Source organism: Coregonus clupeaformis, chromosome 3 (genome assembly GCF_020615455.1).
Source record: "Coregonus clupeaformis isolate EN_2021a chromosome 3, ASM2061545v1, whole genome shotgun sequence".
NCBI classification, from domain to species: Eukaryota; Metazoa; Chordata; class Actinopteri; order Salmoniformes; family Salmonidae; genus Coregonus; species Coregonus clupeaformis.
Genome location: NC_059194.1, coordinates 10,720,069 through 10,726,068, shown reverse-complemented (window position 1 = coordinate 10,726,068; position 6,000 = coordinate 10,720,069).

Here is a 6,000-nt window from a genome sequence, read left to right as displayed (position 1 = left end):
AACTGGCTTACCTGGTTAAATAAAAGTTTAATAAAATAAAAATACAACGATTGATCTCTGTGTCACAGTATCAGTCTGCACATCGAGTTCAATTTGATCACAGTTCAATACAAATCTAACTATCCAGCCTACTGATGAACCTAATCTCACTGTCTGTGGGTCCTAGACCTGCCTAACTAGTATGTAGGCTAACCTCAATGTCTGTTATTAGTATGTAAGAGTAAGCAGACCGCAGTTTTTGAAACAAAACAAGAATAATACATTCCATTGCGGGAACGGGGGATAATACAAAATACTAAATTAAATCAAACAACCATCCAACTCCTTCAGTCACATTCAAATCTCATCCCTACACAGGCTCAGGTGCCTGTGAGGACGGAGCATTCATCGACAGAATTCCTTGTAATGCTTCTGTAGAAATGTTCCTGAGTCCCAATAAATGCTCAGCCACACTCACAATGTTGCCTATGTTCTCAGATTTCCTCTCCGTTTGTGCTGTGCATTTGATAGCCAAAGTAATAAACGCTACAAAGTCCACCTTCTTAACATGCAACATGTCAGGATCCCCCTGTTGACAAGGAACATCATCTTGTGTCTCTACTCCTACTACCATTACTTCTTCAACTTCACTCCTTTCTTCCTGTAATCACACCTGTCTGTTTCAACCCTGTTTGTCCTAGCTAATCATCTTTGCAATACGGGACCAATGCTGCCGCAGACAGGAAGTAGAACGGAGCGTGTGCAAACATTGACATCCATGTTTGCGTTTGATTTGGGGAGGGGGTGGTATTGGATTCCTTAAAAACCCGGCACTTCAATACAGCGGCAACTTTTTCGTAGTAGGTTTGGGATAACTTACACAGCAGGTTAGGAGAATTAGGTTAAGGTTAGGAAAAGGGTTAGCGAAAGTTATCTGCTAACCTGCTACGAAATGTCACCTGTTTCGAAGTGATGTGTTTTTAGGGAGTCCCAGGGTGTATAGCATCTAACAAGTTGATTTAATTATTTCCTGGGCACTGCTCAGCGATGCAAACAACACATTCTTTATCAGAACGGTCCACTGACCACTGATATACTCTCTGAAGTGGGAATAGTATAGTCTACTTACCGGGTTCCAGGCAGGGTGAGCTCTGTCCTGACTCCTGAGTCGGCCAGCCCAAGCAGGTTATATTATGTTCATTTGATGGTGATAAATAATAGTATACCAATATAAAAACACAAATAGGCATGCCAAAAGACCAGGTGTGGAGGCTGGGCTACTCAATGCATCTCTCAACTGATTTCCCGCCAATCCCTTCTTTTTCTTCTTCTTCTTCTTCTTCTTCTATGATATATTGGCGATCACACAATTTAATGTGCATCCTACCACCTACTATACGGGATGGAAACAGGATTCTCCCCAAAAATCAAATAAACTAAATCAAACAACTTTTCTGTTAAAAAATAAAAACAGATCTGATCCCCACACAGACTCAAGGGGAACATGGGAGGGCAGGTCTTCCTGCGCCAGTACCCCTTGCAAGTCTTCAGATGTAAAATCCTTAAGTCCCAAAACGTTTTCTGCCACAGCCACAATAATGTCCTGTTTCTTAGACTTCTTTGAAACTTGTGCTGTACAGTTTATAAATATGTCAATGAAAGCAACAAAATCCACCTTTTTAACACACAGGGTATCTTTTGTCTGGCAGCAAACATTTACTACACGCTATAGTATATCCACTACCATATCTTCACTAGTTTTCTCAATTATTTTAATCGCCTCCGCATAGGAGATTCGAATGACCACTAACTTTTGCCACCTCAATCTCCTTCACCCTTCCAGGAACTCAGGATCATGATCCCCACGCCAGGCACCAACCATACCAGGAATTCTCTTCAGGTATTCAACCTGAACATCTGTCGTCACCCTTGATGACTCCTTTGACGGGTGCTCTACTCCGAAGTTCAAAACACAAAACTTCTGTTGTCCAGATTCTTTTGAGGCCCACTGCAATCTTACTCTGCTTTTCAGAAATACAATTAATCAAAATAAGACCACTCCTTGTCACTCTGACAGACTCCACTTTTCCAAGCGCATACTTCACCATTTTCAACACCTCAAACGAGTTTCCCACATATGCATGCTTACTCAACAAAAGCATCCCAACAAGAAGCGATTCATTATCTTTCACACACGTATCCTCTACTCCAATTTTAGACAATTTCCTTTGTTCCAGTTTTCAATACTACTGTTGTCCATTCAGAACATGCGTCTTCACCAAATCCACTTCCTCCATCTTCTCCCCCCCCCCGCCGCCGCCAATCCCTTAAACAGCAATCAGTCCATCTTAGGCAGTGTTTACACAGGAAGCCCAATTCTGATCTTTTTTCACTAATTGGTCTGAAAAAGATCTGATCTTAAAGAATCTGTGATTGGTCAAAGGACCAATTAGTGGGAAAAAAGAACAGAATTGGGCTGCCTGTGTAAACGCAGCCTTAGAGGCCCAGTGCTCCAAGCACCTGGCACCCAGCTTCTGCTGCCCATAGCAGGGATAGGATACATAGTGGAAAATGTACACTGTCTAACCAAAGATTGTATGGTATGAAGATGTCTAGAAACTGCTTTTCCAATAGAAATTCCCGATCACGCTTGTAGGCGATGTCATGGCAACATTGGCTAGCTAAGCTCATGCGCAGAATCGAGTCTAACGGTCTTCTTGCGTAGAACTGCACATGTGCAAGCTGTCAAATCAAAGGCACTCCTTCAATATAAAGTTGTTTTTGACGAAAATGAAAACATGTCAGTTTGTCACTTTTACGAGGTTGGAGTAATAACATGATCAGCTACTTAAAGATGCACTCCAGGATCTTAAGCACAACAAATGTCTTAACATATAATACGAATTGGATTCGTAACGTATCATATGAATTGCTAAATTACATGCAATATGTCCACCAGTCTCCCCACTGCAGTTCAGTGAGGCTATCCTGAGCTTCTCTGTGATTTTGCCAGCAGAGAATTTGGACTTAAAGTCTTTGCATGGTCAATCCAAGGTCTGCAGTGGCCGTACAGCATTTACTGTGATGCGGCCTCCGCAGAAGTCAGAGCATTCATACCTCTTGCGCTTCGGTGAGCTATCATATGCATCCAATAAATTGGTCTGCACCGCACCACCCGTACTGATTCAGGGCTAATCTCTATTGCAATCCAGCTAGTTACAAGCAACTGGCTAACCGAAAAGACAAGACCTTACCACTTCTGAGATGTTGGAGTCCATTTCCCGGTGCTTGACATAGGAGGTCTGCCAAGATAGCATAAAATAAAAAGGCTGCATCGTTTTCCCACCTGCATCTCCATCCCAAATCTCCCCATTGCACCCCAGCAAAATGTGCCTACATTTATTGCTATTGTTTATGTGTATTTCACACTATGTTGATGTAAACATTTGAGTATAATGCTTGTATGGATGTCAACGCCATTACATGTTCATGTCATCAATCAACTGCATTAGTTAAAAACAACCACCACCGATTTCTGTATGCTAGCTATGCTACCAGCATATACGAATGGAGTTAGCATTTAGCAGTCCCTTTTTCTAAACCTGAAAAGGGACAACTTCCAAATGTTATGTAGCGAAAACAGCCAAACATATCTGTAGAATAGCGGACCCAGTGTAGCCAAGGGAGGTGATAGGTGGGAATGATGAGGAGGACCCATGATTGTACAAAAACAATACTTGAATTTATTACAGATACAGGATTTCCGGATACATGGCTTGTCTCAAACAGTTGTCCATTACAGCAACATTCAGGATACGAAAACTGACAGATGATGGTGAGTCTAAAGCTCAGCCCCTCAATAGGGTTATACTGAAGCTAATACTAAGCCTAAATGCTAAACAGTATAACTAGGGATTAACCCTTTTCCAGCTCTAAACAGAGCCTAACTCTCCCCTTACTGGGACTAAAGACAGTCGACCAGAACAGCCTAAATCAACTGCCTGTACATACAGGACACAACAAACAAACTGCTATGGAGCACATTGTAAAATGGTGTTCAAACCTGAGCTGAGAGAAAATAACAGCATTTATCCCCTTTACTCCTCAACCCCGCCCACACGTATTAACCAATGAGGTCAGGAACACCTAACACCTAAACTGGTAGATAGCTATGCATGACAATGTACTAGTGCACTTTATCCAAACCACACATGGATCTATATACCTTTAAGCATTTTAGATAATATTAACGTAAGGAAATACATTTCAAAGACCATTTAAAATGGTGATGAGGCCAGACTAAGGCTGCCTCATCACAGTATCCAAATCGGATTTTAGTAACCACATTGTGGGCCTGTTACAATACATAAATCAATAAGGATTTGACAAATATCCACTTTGTTAGAATGTGCGCCAATCCAGCGTCCTCCTATCCTCCACGGTCTGCATTCCATTGACCTCTTTACCGTATCTATCCCATTATCTCCCCGATCTCTTTCCAGGAATTTAAACTCATTTGAGTGTCTTTGAAATCCCTTCACGAGGTATCATAAATATGTTTTTTATTTGTAAACTTGCTTTGATAGCCTTTCATCAAAGTTCTCTATGTTTTTTGTCAAGGAAGTGAGTTTGTGTTTATAAAGGATGTACCGCCCCCACCTACTGTCAACCAATCATGTCAATACGGAGCTATAAGTAGGTATGTGGAGCCCTCCGCATTGTTACAACATTTCATCCTACGGAGCAGGATTTGGCCGCAAGCCTCTGGAGGCTCCGCAATTGCATCACACCCTCCATACGGAGCCTCCGGACACAATTCCAGATCAAGCACAAATTGACTTTTAGTCAAATCAAACTCAAATCTGAAAGAAAGTCCTAACATTTCAAGATCATTTGGACAAGGAGTAGGCTATGGCCTTTTCTCATTTGGGAGAAGTAAATCCTCCGCCCTCTCTCTCTCCTCTGTCCTCCGTGACCCAGAAACCGATAGGACTCCTGCGTCCTCGCTCCTCTGTTCTCTCTGGCCTCCTTTTTTAAAAAGGTCAAAAGTAATCGATGAGAGGCGATGAGGAGAGGGAAAGTGGACGAAAATGCTCTTGTGTGAAATGAGGCCTTTTCTCATTTGGTTAAAAGTCTGTCCTCCGTCCTCTCTCCTCTGACCAACTGATAAGTGGTCGAGGAATGTGTCAATTCGTTAATAGGCAAATGAAAGACGGTCCTCCCCTCCTCGATACCTGCCACACCCCCTTTGAATCAGATGTTGTATTGTCAGAGGGGAAAAGCATGCACATATTTAAAAACGATATGCTACTTATCCTTTTATCTATACAATGTCTTGCACAACTAACATATATTTTATTTATCATTTTACACATTTATTTTGGGATCCACCCCTGTAAAGGTTACCTTATGCTTCCCAGTCGAAACAGTTCGTGCAAATATTATGATGACATGTTGTGAGGTTTTGGTTTGTCTTGTGTTCGGCAGCGTTAGGCAGGGTTTTTTTCCCGGCTGTTCGGCACACAACATCATTTTATTGAGGCTTGTCAAAGTTCAGTAGCCAATGTTTACATCCCTTCGTTTTGATTTGTCAACAGTAGGGATTCTTCAATTAAGTGTTTGTTGTCATTCAACGACAGACGACTAGTTTTCATGCACATCTTTTCACTTGAGTTATACTGCACCAAACATCTTAGCTAGATGTAAAATAAGACCACCTCTGCAAAAACGTCACAATTAATTACAGATTTCTTGAGTTGTCTTAGATTAATTCTGACTATTTTGAGAGAGTGTACTTGTTGCTACGGCATTTCAAGAGGCACAAACAGTAATATTGCTGCTTTTTGGAGAAGGAGCTCTCATTTCATTCAAGTGCATTTTCGTCCACAATCACTCTTCTCGCTGCTTCTCTTCGATTACCTTTGACCTTTTTCAAAAGGAGGCAAGAGAGAACGGAGAAAAGACCTGAGTTGTTTGTTTTCTGAATTGTCATGATTATATCTAACCAGTAGGAGGAGGCAC